General features: G+C 36.9%; 1 protein-coding gene and 1 long non-coding RNA gene across 2 annotated transcripts in view; both read right to left on the reverse strand.

Annotated features, from left to right (window-relative positions):
• plekhh2 (pleckstrin homology domain containing, family H (with MyTH4 domain) member 2) overlaps positions 1–16,838 on the reverse strand; it is a 48,340-nt gene that overhangs the window by 25,547 nt on the left and 5,955 nt on the right. The window lies entirely within an intron of this gene.
• On the reverse strand, positions 13,305–16,159 carry LOC137044995 (uncharacterized). The gene is made up of 4 exons (XR_010898667.1): positions 15,359–16,159; positions 15,191–15,250; positions 14,940–15,077; positions 13,305–14,784 (listed from the first exon to the last, which is right to left on the reverse strand). It is a non-coding gene; the product is annotated as an uncharacterized lncRNA (long non-coding RNA).

The following is a 16,838-nucleotide window of genomic DNA, read 5'->3' on the forward strand; positions in this document are numbered from 1 at the left end:
AAGTAAAAATGCAGAATGTTTCCTGTGATGGGTAGGTTTAGGGGCAGGGGCAGTGTAAGGGGATAGACAATACAGTTTGTACGGTATAAAAACCATTACGCCTATGGAGAGTCTCTGTAAACCACATAGACCAACGTGTGTGTGTGTGTGTGTGTGTGTGTGTGTGTGTGTGTGTGTGTGTGTACGTGTGTGTGTGTGTGTGTGTGTGTGTGTGTGTGTGTAAAGGTGCAGCCTTTTTGCTTATACATTTTTTTTGCCATACATACAATAAAATATTAATATTGAGAATGTCCTTTTTATTGGATTATGAAAATTTGAATTTAAAGGGTGCCTAACTGTCATAAAAAAATAAAATAAAATAAAAATGCAAAAACAAAACAAAAAGTTCATAGGAGTGTTTGATCATAAGCATTTTTTGATTCTCTTAATTATATATTTTTGATATTTGTGGTTAAATTCATGTGAGGGTGTTATTCGCTGAAACCGTTTGGTTGTTTCTGCTTTGGCATGAGCCTCAGCATCAATCTGTTTCTTTTCACAGAGTTCCCAGGGGAGAACAGACAAATATGACCTAACCCACTACTAATAGTTACCGCTGCTGCACTCATATTTTCCAATGAACACCACATCGCTTTTATGCAGTTTTGTGTATGTGACTGAATGATGAACAGCCTCTTGTTTACAAACCTCTGTCATTCAAGATCTTTAATAAGACTCAATTCACAGAGGACTACTGGGAAAACTGTCATTATGATGACTTTGGAACAGTCTAGTTCATGTGTTCTCGTGGACTTAAATTAAAGCACATTTTGTTGGATTTGTTAATGGGGCATTGGTCAGAGCTTGATGAATGACGTAAATCTCTTAAGTTAAAAAGAATTACGAAGACTCTGGTTAGTTTTCAATCATAAAAGTCTATTGCTATTTAGTATTTAGTATGCTAATGCCTAGGCTAAACCAAAGGGTGTGTCCCAAAAAAACACACTGATGGTCAGAAATAAATCACACACTCATTATCTCTATCTCGTCCTCACACACAACCACTATCCCCAACAGACTACTCAGACACACAGGCTTAATGTGTAACTAACTGCAGATATGTTCATACCACAACAACCACACAGACACACATACTGTACACACGGGTACACACCCAACCTAATCTGCGGCCAAGCTGGTCCACCACTGCCCAAAGGGGCATATATAGAAAATAAAAAATAGCAGAGTAATTACAGACTGTTCTGTTGAACAGCTGCACAAACCCAGTCAGATTCTGACCAGTTAAGCCACAGGTTAGTGGTACATATTAAGCTTTTTTCTAAAGCTTATCATTATATTTGTTTTGATGAAGACTTGGTGCATTAACCATCAATGAACACCTGTTTATTAACTGTTTGATGCATATTGCACCCAAAAATGGCTACATATAATACTGTTCAAACGGTTTGGGTTGGTAAGATTTTTCTTTTTAATTAATACTTTTATTCAGCAATGAAGCACTGCTGTCCACATTTTGTGTCCGGGTATCCACATCTTGTGTCATCTTGTGTCTTGAATGTTCATGGTCATGATGGGGATTTTTTTAAAGGGTTGTGGGACATTATTTGGCATACCTTTATTGAACATTCAGGATGTTAAGGCGACCGTATCTTATTTTGAAATGTTCCCAGAATGTCCTAAATGAAACTAAATGAAACTCCCTGACTAACAGGGAACCGTATAGGAGGCTTCTTTTAATGTCACATTTTGAGCATTGTTTTAATGTCAATGTCATATTTATTATATGAACAACAGAAGACCATGTGGGAACGTTTTGTTAACGTCCCAAATATCGTCTTTGTAATGCTGCGATGTGACCAGCTGACCATAGAATAACTAAATGGAACGTCTTTCTAAAGTCATATCGGGAACGTTATTATATGACCAACAGAGGACCATGTCGGAGCGTTCTGTTAACATCCCAAATGTCCTCTTTGTAATGTGACCATAGAATAACCAAAATGGAATGTCCCCCTAAAGTCATAACGGGAACATTATTATATTACCAACAGAAGACCATGTGGGAACGTTTTGTTAACGTCCCAAATATCGTCTTTGTAATGCTGCGATGTGACCAGCTGACCATAGAATAACTAAATGGAACGTCTTTCTAAAGTCATATCGGGAACGTTATTATATGACCAACAGAGGACCATGTCGGAGCGTTCTGTTAACATCCCAAATGTCCTCTTTGTTATGTGACCATGGAATAACCAAAATGGAATGTCCCCCTAAAGTCATAACGGGAACATTATTATATTACCAACAGAGGACCATGTGGCAGCGTTCTATTCATGTCCCAAATGTTCCCTTTGTAATGTTGGTGTAACCATAAAGTAACCAAAATGGAAAGTCCCCCTGCAGGATCTTAAGAACTGCAGCACTTTCATATCCAAAAGATGATGGTTTAAGAACTTCCCTAATGTTCTAAGGATTTTTAGCACCTTTAGAGAACTTTTATGGAACGCATGGTTGTGAGAATGTCCCCTCGTGGGTCTATGGCACTCCACATAATTCAGTACACAAGCAAGCAATCTGAAATTCAGACTGAATCACAAATCGTTTCAGATCATTTAACTAAAATTATGAAACAAATTAATAGAATGTGGCCATGTTTTTAAAGGGTTAGTTCAGATTGCATGTCAAACTGCCAAACTACTGAAATCATGTGACTTTGGCGATCTGAACCGCTGATTCTATACACGCCGAAGCTTGATGAAGCAGTGTGTTCAAATCAGTCATAAGTCGTAATTTTGATTTTTGATTTTTCTCGCACACAAAAACTATTCTCTTCGCTTCATATAATTATTGTAAAACCACTGTAGTTAGATGGACTTTTTAATGACGTCTTTTGTGCCTTTTTATAGGAAATGTCATTGCTACCAATGGAGGCCTTTCTGAGCCATCGGATTTCAACAAAAAAATGTCTTAATATGTGTTCCAGAGATGAACAAAGGTCTTACAGGTCTGTAAGGGCATGATGGTGAGTAATTCATATTTTTTGGGTGAACTAACCCTTTAAATAAAAAAGGAAAGAAGTTAATAAAACATGAGCATGAAATATGGAAGGAATTGTCATGTCATGACTCATGTGCAGGGCACTGTAAAAAAGGGTATTCTGATTATATTCTGACAGAAAATATGATTTCATTGTTGAAATATTGTATATACGTTTTTAATATTGTTAAAGTGCTAACCTCTCTAGGAGGTCAATGACAGCAATTTGCAGTAACAAAGGCACCAGCATTACTAATTTTCAAAGGATTTGTAAATTTCCGCTGAAGAAAAAAACAACAACAACAACAACTTGCAATTCAGTATAGAGCTGAAGTTTATATAAATTAGTATTGATATGATAGATGGCTGCAGTATACCACCCGGCCAAAAACCTCCATGGATGCTTTCATCAGTTTGCACCTAAACTCTACATTTTGATCAATAGTTTTCTTTAAACTACTACGATCACTCCTTGCTTAACCACCCCATATGGTCCTGGCTACAGTCAGTCTTCCATTCCATGCATTCCATCCACGGCCTTCTGTGGCCGGCCCGCCCTGCACCCCTCATCCAGCCTCCCACTAAAGGCCAGCTCACAAAGCCTGTCTGTATGACACCCCTCACTGCACCACAACTCCAAATTCCCGAGCGTCACCCGGCCTCTGCTCCACACTCCACTCATCTGTGTACTAAACACTCAGGGCGAACGGCAGCACACCATATACTCTATAAACTTAGGAATGTACTGGAAGCTCACATTTACATTCAAGTAGAATCCATTGATGAAATCAGCATTGAAATTAATATTATGATGACTAATGAGAATCCCAGAGAAAAATTTAATATTATATAATATTATATATAATATTATACAAATATTAATTATGCATTTTATAATAATTAATTTAAAGTGGTACTTCCCTGCTGGTAAAATGGGCTTTCAATAAGGCTTGTCTATGTAGTAGAAAGGCGAAGAATTCAAAGAATAAACATTTAGCGGGAGTGAGTTATTTTCAATTTCTAGTGAAGGGTTATAGGCAGTGGCAGAAGGCTGCAAAGAATCATAAACACGGAGAGAATGCAATCTCCATTTTGTAATCTCCATTTAAAGCTGGACAATGAACACAGTTTAAGAAATAAAGTGGTACTAGAATTATGTACGGCCAAGGTCTCATATTACACTCAACTTATAGGCAAAGCTAAGGGAAACAATAGTTCCCTCTGGAAACATCTAAACAATCTGACTAATAAAACAAACTAACCCAAAGAAATAAAGGAACTTAACATAAATGGTAAGAATATAAATAAGTGTGCCACTATGGCAAATGAATTTAATTCATATTTTGTGCAGTCAGTAGAAGATTTAACAAATTTTGAGTCCATAGATTTTAATCCAACTGGAATTTCATCAGCAGATTCTTTTTATATTAAAGAGGTTCAGGAGACAAAAGTTGAAGAGATTATTAATAAATTGTCCATTTCAAAATCAAACGATATCTATAAGATTAGTAGCTAAAAAATATAAAACTGTGTCAATTAAACTGACACATCTAGTTAATCTTTCTATAACGACTGGTGCATTTCCTTTAGGATGAAAAAAAAAGACATTATTGTGCCAGTATTTAAATCAGGAAATCAGGACTGTGTAATTATCATACAATTTCTATTGAGAAAGTTGGAGCAGCACAATTGGTTGATTATTTAGAAGCTAACCAGCTCCTCCACCCGCAGCAGTTTGGCTTTAGATTGGGTTATTCAACCGAAATTGCAAACTGAAGTTTTATTGAAAATGTGAAAAAATCCCTGGATAGGGGTGATGTGGTGGGAGCTGTGTTCCTTGACCTTAAAAAGGCTTTTGATACCATCAACCATAGCTTGCTTTTAACTAAAGTGTCATGTTTTAATTTTTCAAGCTAGAGCACAGTGTGTTAAAGTTCCCCAGGAAAAATAATCGCTTTTGAACAGCAAAACGGGCATCTCACAGGGTTCTATACTTGATCCTTTGCTGTTCAGTTTTTTTATAAATGACTTGCCATTAAATTGTTCAGGTGCCCGTTTCCAGCTATACGCAGATGATGCAGTTCTTTTATGCACCTGCAAAATCACCAGAGCTGGCTGCTGATGTGCTGTCTACATGGCTGAGGTCAGACAGTGGCTCAATCAAAATCAGTTGGTGATAAATCTAACAAAGACAGTCTCCACGTGTTTTTCTATTAAGAAACTTAAGATCTTTTCTATTAAGATCTAAACTAAATATTTAAAATTAACAGACAAAATGAAAAAAATCACTTTGTCTCAGAATTCAAAATTTTTGGATTGGTTTTAGATCCTCAACTAAAATTTACTGAACATATAAAGAAAATCTCTAAAAAGATAAAAAGCAATCTTAACTGTTTTAAATTAATCTGACATTTTTCCCAAAGCAATCACCTATATGCAGACTGCTTACAAACATTTGTGGAAAAAATGGGTCGCTCTCTCAGGAGCTCAGTTAATTCATGCGTGGTACTGTGAGAGGTTGCCACCTGTGCAATAAGTCCGTTTGTGACATTTCCTCACAACTAGATATTTCATGGTCAGTGGGTAATGTTGGATTTGGTAGGTGGGTAATTACAACATAAAAATGACTCACTGTGGTGCAACATATTGAGTATTATGAGTATTACATAATTAATATTTTAATGGTTTTATTTTGGTCCATCTACATCACTGATATGATGACGATATTATGTTAAAATTGCCGAGCCCCACAATATGGAACATAAACCTTGTTTTTCCTAATGTAAATTCAAACATAAAAATGGTAAGTCTAAAACTGACTCAAATTTAACACACCAAAATGGCTGAAGACACAACTACACACACTACAACACCTATCGCAGGGTCAATGTCAAATAGCAGAATCAAAAGTTTTTCTGTATCATCATTTATTTTCATGTTAACACTGTGAAGCTGCTTTTAAACAATCGGCATAAAGAGTTTCATGCAATGGGTTTTCATGGCCCAGCAGCTGCATCCAAGTGGTGTATTGTAACGCAAAGCGTCGGATGCATTGGTGTAAAGCATGCTGACACTGGACTCCAGAGCAGTGAAGATGTGTTCTCTGGAGTGCCAATTCACACTTCTCTGTCTGGCAAGCCGATGGATGAGTCTGGGTTTGGCGGTTGCCAGGAGAACAGTCTGCCTGCATTGTGAAGTTGGCCCAAACCCAGAGCATCCCCTGCTGTGAAACACTGGAAATTGTTTTGTGGAACAGAGGAAAGTTAGCTCTATTTATAAGCCTCCTTTTGTGATGATTGGGTAGATTATCTGAACTTGCTCCTCCAAAACTTTGTTAATAATAGATAATTTAGTAATTATTATTAATAGGGAGTAGAAAAAAAATACACACTCAATGTATAAAGTAAACATTTTCCAGATAACATTTTAATAATTGGCTTCAATATAGTAACAATATAAAAGCCAAATATATAATTTAGTAAAGCCTTTTGGGGGGCCTTTTGTAGAAGTAATTATGCAGAAACACAATACTCAGCAACATATCAATAAAAACAATGTCTGTAACAATGCTGAATTGCACTCTCTTGCCACTGCCACTGAATCAAAACGTGGAGCCAATCTAGGGGGGGGGGGGGGGGGGGGTGAGGAGAAGCGGGGTGTTAACATACAACAGATTCAGGCTTCATAAAGTGTGCTCTCAGTGTGACAACATGTATTTGACTGCACCTGAAAGCTGCCTTATTTTTTTTTACCATAATAGTTTAAAGGAAAGGTCAGAAGGAGGATAATGGTGTAGCCACTGAAGTTTTCTTCCTGTGATCCTTCGTGACATTCTATCAGGATGGCTCACTGCAAATGTTTGTTACTGTTTCAAGTTTCTTTGCACAGTGAGCAGTTGCTGTCCCTGTCTGTTTGATTCATTTCAAACTTCACAAAACAGGATGCAAACCACGAGAGAAAATGACCTACATTTCTCCCAATAAACCACACTTGCATCAGCATATACGAGTTTGTTTGTATATGTTTTTAGTATGCTAACTTCCTGTATAGCAAGAAGCCAGGCATTTCCTCCCTTGGGAGTCTCAGTGATTAAAGGATAGTTTGTTTTGCCACTCTGTTCATCTGTCTCTCTCCTCCCATTTTACTCCCTCTCTTTCCCTTTCACTCTTATACACCTTCATCATTCAATAAGGCATGTGCAAAACTACAAAAATAATTAAAAAACACAACTGATAATGGGTTGAGATAACCCACTAAAAAGAAAGGATAACTAGCAAAGGATATTCCCTTTGAATTGGAGTCTCACTTGAAACACAGAATACCCTGTGGATTCCTCTTTGGAGAGCACATACGGTGGAATGAGTCATTGAATCACCCGCTTAGGAATGACGGTCCACTACTGGGAGTTGCTTGGAGACTTGCAACTGTTCTGCAGTTGATTCATTAAAAATGACAAAGTACCAGGCAATATTGTGTCAATAGTTTGTTTTAATTGTATACATTTGCATAAAACTGTCATAGTCACTTTTCACAAAAGTGCTGTGCTTAAATAGACTGGGTAAACCCAGGCTGATCTTCCAGCGATTTGATTTCGCCTGGCAACTCAGTCTGGAAACCTCTACATTCATTTCTACTGCTTCTGTTACATTTTTGCGGAAAACAATCACAGACTGGCTTATCCACCTGGCACGCTATTGGCGGGTTTAACGCGATGAAAGATAGAGGAACGATGGGTCGTTGCCCATTGATCACGCTTCTTGTGGTCTGATTGGTTGAAGGACTGTCCAATTGCGTACAGAGTTATTTGAATAATGCCAGTTGACTCCCCAGACCAATGTTCAATTTTAAATTGAGCTTGGTCTGGTGATAGCCAGACAAGTGCTTTAAATTCAATTAAGTCCCATTCCCACCAAGAACTATAACTATAATATAAGAATCCATCCCATGTGTTCAAGAGAACAAACTTTTCACCTCCTGGGAAATTGGGGCAAAATATGTAATAAAAACGGAAGTTGCTGCAATCAAGGAAGTATGTGGCTCTTTTTTACTACACCGACTAAATGACTTGCGTCTCAAAGCACGTAGAAAAATACACAATAAACACTGTCATGTTGTCTTGCATTCGGATGCCTGCATATTTGGGAATGCATTCACCTTCTGGGAGGGAGTTAATCCAAATTAATCAAATGTTTCATTAATCCAAATAATTCTGATGATACTTTGGCTCAGGCATTTCAAAATGATCAAACCAACATTTAAAATACTGTTCAATGATTGGTTCGTTTGTTAGTCTCGTTACCCAATCACATCCAATCACCAGTCGTGTGAGGTATTTTGCACATCAAGGGATTTATTCGGTAAAAGTGTTTGCAGTTTATTCGCATGTCTTTTATGTCACAAGTTTTTAATCACATTTTTTTTATCTTGCTGATTCTATCCAGCTTTTTTTTAATTTAAAAAATCCTAGTACAATGGAAGCATGCTAAAATGCTCTCCAAAGTTACATCTCTTATTTCACCCCATGTAAAACAATACTGCCTAAAATATCGTTTAAAAAATCGAATTAAACAAGTCAACCTATTAATTGATCGGTTTTTGGATTATATCTTTGAAATATCCTTAGACCAAACTGATCTTCTCAGCTTTTTGTATATTACTGTCCAGCTGATCTAGGACCTGCAGTTGGAGGACACGTCAGGAAAGAGGCCCCATGTAAACTTTTAATGGCAGCGTTTAATTACAGCAGTAAGGGAATGCATACACATGCTATGCATGGGAGGAATAATAGATGGCACACTTAAGTGGGCCCAGACGCTACCCAGCTGATAACAAAAACATGCCTGTAGATGAAGGAATGAGAACAAACCATTAAAGTGCGATTCTTATACGGTGAAATCATTACAACTGAATCAGCATCATGGGGTTAGGGGCCACATTAACTGTGACTGAAGCTGCATTTAACATTGCATAATTCCCTAGTGACTACTATATAGAGGGGGGAAGTATTATATGAAAAGAGTATGTCGAAATCACAGTAGGCAAAACGTCTCTGGATGATCTATTACTTCTGGGATCCAATGGACACTTTACTATCCCATGAGGCCATGGGGGAGGATTTGTGAAAGGCAGTGAACTGTATGTTTATGTTCTACATTGTATATACATGTCTATAATATTTTGTGTATATTTTGTGTATGTATATCTTTTTTGTACAGCGACCTTGAGCTTGGGAAAGGAGCTATATAAATAAAACGTATGAATCAAAACGTTGAAGTAAATACTTATAAAAAGAAAAGGGGTCTAGAGGGGTTTAAAATGTTTTTTTTTTCCCCAAAAGATAAACTTTAAAGCAATGGTACTCAACCTTTTTGACTTTGACTGTTGTCCAACACAATATTGATTTGATTCATATTGTGATCATTTTTATGATTCTAGAAATGTTAAAGGTGCACTATGTACACTGTAAAAAATTATTTGTTGACTTAACTTAATATATTTTGTTATCTTTTTGCATTGGTTTTTTTAAGTTTCTCTTACTTATTTGGATAAGTTATCTGAACTAATTCCATTTAGTAATAAAAACTTCCCCTTCAGTTTTCTGAACTTAAATGTTCTAGTCATCATAACTTCACTTTAGTTTTCTGAACTTAAATGTTCTAGTCATCATAACTTCACTTTAGTTTTCTAAACTTAAATGTTCTAGTCATCATAACTTCACTTTAGTTTTCTGAACTTAAATGTTCTAGTCATCATAACTTCACTTTAGTTTTCTGAACTTAAATGTTCTAGTCATCATAACTTCACTTTAGTTTTCTGAACTTAAATGTTCTAGTCATCATAACTTCACTTTAGTTGGTTGCAAAGCTGCTTTAATAAGTATTAATTGCATTACTATATTGATTTGTAAATTACATTTGATTTAGAATAAAACCTTTAGCAAATTAAAATCACAGCAACACATATCAGTACACATTTATATTTATTGCAAAAACAAACACCAAAAACAACCACACAAAAGGTCTGAAATGTCCTTTCTTCAGAAAATTGCAAAAAGAAACGGCACAGACTGTTAAACACCTCTGATTTGGCTTTATACCATTTTAATTTAAACTCAGCGTTCACACTTGTAGTTCGGTTCGTTTGGTTAGTTTGGTCCGGACCAAAAAACAAAAACAAACATAATAGTCCTGGTCCGCTTAGCGTTCACACGGGCATTTTTAACAGCGAACCTAAAGTTACCGAACCAAAGGCACAGGGAGACGGTCACAACCTGATTGGTCGGCTTATATGACGTAGGAGCTCGCTTACCGAACATGCAAAACAATGCTGTGTGCGGATTACACGCGCGGGCATTTTATGCGTGTACATATGGCATTATTTTTTACCAGAGAACTCATGAAGAGCTCATGAAATGTTCAAAACAACGTTGTGTGCTGATTAAACGCGATCATTTTATGCGTGTAACACATATGGCATTATTTTTTACCAGAGAACTCATGAAGAGCTCATGAAATGTTCAAAACAACGCTGTGTGCTGATTAAACGCGATCATTTTATGCGTGTACATGTGGCATTATTTTTACCCGCTGAGAACTCATGAAGAGCTCATAAAATGTTCAAAACATTCAAAACAGCAGCAGGATTTCCTCCGTTGTGCAGAAAAGAGTCGGGCGTCTCTTATGCAAAAGAGACGGCCGTTCTGTCGTCTGTACCTGCTAATAATGGGCAACACGGGAACTTTGATGAGATGAGCCAGGTATGCTTTTTGTGTGTTTTTATAGCATTTTCGAAACATGCTCGTCAGACCAAATATTGATGAGGCTCTTCCTCGTTGCTCTACGTTTGCCCTCTAACGTTAAAGTTACTCATTTTGGATAACGTACACCGATCTTTCCGCGTCGTCAAATCAGCTGCATTATGCGTCGCATCTTGTGACATTATAGCCTACGTCTGGTTTTTGGTCCGTTTACATGTGTTTGGTCCGTGTTGCGTTCATATATCAATCGAACCGCACCAGAGTTCGTTTGGAAGCGGACCGAGACCCATCTTTTTAGCGGTCTCGGTCCGCTTGTTTGGTGCGCACCAGAGTTCGGGTGGCAGCGTTCACATATGTTCAAATGAACCGCACTAACCGAGCAACCGCACCAGGGTTCGTTTTAATCGAACCAAACATGACAAGTGTGAACACACCCTTAATTTAAGTTCATTTTAATCAACTCTCAAGCTTCAGTACATTTATCAATGAGCATAAACAGCACATATGCACCAGTGTTACCTCACTGTATTTTTTTCAGCTTTGCAGCTCTCCCCAACCATTAAACCTAGATTAAAAATAAAAATAAAATAAAAAGTTGGATAACCTCATAGCTTGAGCCCAAACAGTGTGGCAAAGGCATTTAGGGCATCTTCTAGATCCATGACCACAATCTCCGTCCAGTATGACATCCACATCCACAACATCATCTGGGAAGGCACTATCATGTCTGATGTCCTCACTCATAGTCAAGATGCCCTACATTAACCCCATGAACAATGTCTCTCTCATCATCATCTGGCTGGAAAAAAATGAGACACAGATACAAATTTTAAGTGGTGCTGTCATAAAATATTTATTCAAACATACATTAAATACTAAAGAACAGCAATACAATAACTATGCAATATAGTAAATATACTTTTTCTACTTGACAGAATATTTTTTCTGAGGTAAATGTGACATGACATTGCTTAAAAGCTATTTATTGACGTTTATTAACGTTTGCGCAGTTGAAACACTGCGATTACATGAGACAATACAGATTTCATACATTGTACTGTATCTTTAAACATATTCTCTGATGTTCATACATGTTTATTTCATGCTGTATCTACTAGTAAAGTGCAATATTCAAATGCAAAAAGCAACAAAAACAACATTTAAAACCACTGTCATATTAAAGGGTTAGTTCACCCAAAAGTGAGAATTAGCCCATGATTTACTCACCCTCAAGCCATCCTAGGTGTATTACATTCTTGTTTCAAATCGTTCATTCACTTGGCCAAATAAAAAATGTGCTTGTCCGGAAAAAAGTTCGATATTTTTTTGTTTTTCCGTGCGTGTGTGCGTTGTAAATATAATTTATTCTGAAGCAATATTCTCCCCAGTGTTCAATCAGCTTTGACATATTTAAATATGCATATTTGTGATTTTTAAAAAAAATATTGAATCATTTGAAATGTAGGATATTTTTACCTTTTATAAAGGGGATTTTCCCCCTAATCTTATTAAATAAAGGCACTGCTTCAGGTTTCATTCTATATTGTTAAATTTGATCAATACATTAAATTAAAATGAGACAATATAAGGGCTGTTACCAATCAAATAAAATAATTTACACTGAAAAATCACAACTACATTAAATTTAGATTTGTAGTTTTGAATAGACAAATACAAATGTTAGAAAGTATGTTTAAACATGAAACTAAACCTCCAGTAGGTGGCAGCAGGTGGCCGTCTTAATGAGTGAGCCATTGAGTCGTTCATTCAAACGATTCATTCAAACACTGAATCGTTCAGTTGCTGTGAGACGCGTTACGGTTCTGCTGTGAACGATTTTCGCTGCTGAAATAGAACAAACACACTCAATATTGCATCTAAAATGTAAGTGACTAAGTGAATGTTAATGTAATGTTTATGGAACCATCATATGAAATCAGAGTCACTTTCTGTCGTGATTGTATTCAGGAAACAGCTTAAATGGCTCTAGTGTTGTAATTTCTCCTCGAGAGGCTGCACGAGTGTCAACAGCGCAAACTTGTTATCGTCATTTCATCATATATTACTATCCACTATCGATCGCCACTTACACTAAATTAATGCACAACCATTCTTGCATTTTGGTGATTCGCTAACGTTAGTTTATTTTTTGTTTTAATCAGGCCCTTGTCCATCGGGCAAGTAAAATTCTCTTTCACTTGTCCCAGACAAGCGTTAATGTCGAGCCCTGAATCAGTTATATTAAAAAAAGTTCTGGCTAATCCAAAAATTATAAATGGCAGTGAATGGCTGCCCAAATTTTGAAGCCCAGAAAAAAAGTGCATCCATCCCAGGGCTCGACATTAACGCTTGTGGATTTTTCGAAGGGACAAGTGAAAGAGAATTTTACTTGCCCGATGGACCTGATTAAAACAAAAAATAGCTAGCGAATCACCAAAATGCAAGAACGATTGCATTAATTTAGTGTAAGTGGCGATTGATAGTGGATAATAATATATAATGAACTGACGATAACAAGGTTGCGCTGTTGACACTTGTGCAGCCTCTAGAGAAGACATTACAACACTTGACCTGTTTTCCTGAATACCACCACGACTGAAAATGACACTGACTTCATATGACAGTTCATAGCAAAACAATTAATTAACATTCACTTAAATTAACATTCCCTTAAAGTCACTTACATTTAAGAAGCAATATTTAATGTTTTGTTCTATTTCAGCAGTGAAAATCATTCACAGCAGAACCGCAACAAGTCACAGCAACATGTGTGTTACTGAACGATTCAGCGTTTGAATGAATCGTTTGAATGAACGACTCAATGACTCACTCATTAAAACGGCCACCTGCTACCACCTACTGGAGGTTTGGTTTGATGTTTAAACATTATTGGTCTATCCAAAAATACAAATTTCAAAACATTATTTAATGCAAATTAAATTTTTCAGTGTAAATTATTTAATGTGATTGGTAACAGCCCTTATAGTGTCTTATTTTAAATTAATGTATAGATCAAATTTTACAATATAAAATGAAACCTGAAGCATAGCCTATATTTAATAAGATTAGAGGGGAAATGCCCTTTATATAAAGTAAAAAATAATAATTAAAAAATTCACAAATATGCAGATTTAAATATGTCAAAGCTGATTGAATACTGGTCAGCATATTGCTTCAGAATAAATTATATTTAAAACACACACACACACACACACACACAAACACACAAAATATCAAACTTTTTTCCGGACAAGCACATGAACATGCTTAATGTCAAGCCCTGTATCCATTATAAAAATAATCCAGAAGGCTCCGGGGGGTTAATAAAGGCTTCTGGCGGACCGCCTTCAACTTACGAAATAAGTGTAATGCCTCTCGAAGTTCAAAAGGTTTACGCCACGTCCGACGTCATTGTCGCGGCAATTACGTTTTTTTTTTACACCATGTCCGATGCCGTCGCTGCGCCAGTTGAGTTTTTCTTCCCCTCTACATCCGACGACATCGCCGTGCCAGTTACACTTTTTCCGTAACTTTAATACGGAAGGCCGTCGCGCCAGAAGCTACATATTTTACATTATAACTTTTTACATTACAAACCCATCGATTCACATCAGAATGTCTTTATTAACCCCCCTGGAGCCATGTGGATTACTTTTATAATGGATGGATGCACTTTTTTCTGGGCTTAAAAATTTGGACTGCCATTCACTGCCATTTATAATGCTTTAGATTTTTTTTAAATATAACTCCGATTGTATTCGTCTGGAATACACCTAGTATGGCTTGAGGGTGAGTAAATCATGAGGTAATTTTCCTTTTTGGGTGAACTAACCCTTTAATAGTTATTTATTTTACCTGTATCGATTCAAACTCACATTTAATAATTTTCAAGGAGTTTCATGAAACTTATCTGTATCTGATGGCGATCTGAGAGAGAGACCATGCAGTGAAGCGAGATGTAGTTTCATCCGATCCGTAAACCAGTTCAGTTTCTTGTCAAGGAGCAATTTATAAAAACATAAAAAAAAAAAAAAAACATTTTATAGGCTTATTGACAACATGTTGCAATGTTTACACTGTACAATGACTCAATGTGATTTAATTAGGGCTGAATACTATTATTTAAATTCATAAAGTTAATATTTACCAGAAATTGCAGCAAATATAGTGAAACCGCTGTCCACCTCCAACCATTCGAACAAATAGACGGCGCGAGTTGTTGAGAGCTCCATGAACCCCGCGAGGTAAAAGCGTGTAACGTTAGGAACTCTGTATTTCAACGGCTCTGGGAGCACAACACACACACACACACACACACACACACACACACAAATATAATTATAAAACAATATAATGTCATAAATACACTTTGTAGATGAGGTTAAACACGTAACTTACTTTGTGTTATCTTGGTTGAAAGTAAACTCCATGTCTGCACTGCACGGTGAGTCATGTCCCCTGAGAGAAAAATTTTGGCTCGTTTAAACGCGCACAGCATATAAGTTACATATTGGTATAAATAAATAAATTATGAAAAACAAATGGTAAATGAGATAAAACACTTACTTTATAATATTTCCCTGTGAAAAAGTTCTCTCGCCTCAGTCGCCTGTTTCTATCCTCCGCTCTGCACCGCGAGTCAAAGAAGATATCTCTAAGTTTAGGTGCGCACGGACACACACACACACACATACCATCCTACCACAATATAATGTTATAAACTTCATACTGTTAATGAGATAAAACACTATGCCGGTGTAAACACTACTCATTTGCTCAGCATATCGATTGAAGGGAAATGGCGTCTGGTCTGTCAGTCGGTGGGGGAGGGGATACGGGGGCGCGCGCATACAGCACGTGCATTTCCTGGATGTACATAATTATCCTCTCCGCCAGATGGCGCTGTTTTCACTAGCCGTGTTAATACAAAAACTCTTTACTCATTGACTCCTTGAATTAAGACTTGGTTTATATGGTGTGGAATGGTACGTATTAAATACGGTAAGTTAAATAAATGTGCTCATATCTATATAATTAGAGTGTTGTATATAAATCAGCTGCACATAGTAGATTAAGTTTAGTTTACTGTAGTTAAATAAATAGACTAAAGTATAATTGGAGTAAAATCCAGAACAGTTCAACTTATGTTTTTAAGTTAAAACAACAATTATACTTGTTCATTCAACAGAAAATCTAGTGTAGTTATTTCAACATATGTTTTTGAGTTAAAACAACAATTATACTTGTTCACTTAACTTTCAGTCTAGTTGAGGACAAGAAAACTTAAAATGCCTTGTTGTCTGGACAATCTAGTTATCTCTACTGAAAAAAATTTGTTGAAATAACAAAATCGCAAAAAAATTTTTTACAGTGTAGTATTTTTGCAGTAAAATATCCAAAAACCACTAGGCCGGTGTTATATATTTTGTTCAGTTGAGTACCTACAATATCCCAGAAGTTTCCAACTATTTGTAAATTGTGAGAAAATTGCTATTTTAACTAAGGACAGGGACGTTTCAACATTGCATTTGAGGGAGTCGCCTGTCAATTGCGTCATATCTGCGCTACCCTCGGTTTCGGCTTTTATTTGGCAGGAGCGCTTTACTCTTAGCAGTGTGAACAAATGAACGCACGGAGTAAAGTCATAACAACGTTTTGAACACACTTAAATGTATCTAATATGATAAACAGCTACATTACCTCAAAATCATAACCGGAAGAGCGGATCTGTGCAGGCGCTCGGCGAATGTGTCGCGTCCCGTCATAATAAAAGTCCCGGTATTCGCAAGGCGGGTATTTGTTTAACAATCGCTCCAGCAGCTGTGCTCAGGTCCATAACACTCGGCCCTGCTCTGCTTTACACTACAGTAACGTTAATAGCCACATGCATGAACGTGATTTCTGCCTGAGTCCTATTTTCCACCGGCTGTGATGAGAAGACCACATCTCCCAAGATGCTGCGCTCACACTTTGCGTCATCAAACTACGATTTGTTTTGAATAGGCGCCCTCCAGTGGATGGAAAGCTCCATAGTGCACCTTTAAGA

The sequence above is a fragment of the Pseudorasbora parva genome, chromosome 17 (genome assembly GCF_024679245.1).
Source record: "Pseudorasbora parva isolate DD20220531a chromosome 17, ASM2467924v1, whole genome shotgun sequence".
Taxonomy (NCBI): Eukaryota; Metazoa; Chordata; class Actinopteri; order Cypriniformes; family Gobionidae; genus Pseudorasbora; species Pseudorasbora parva.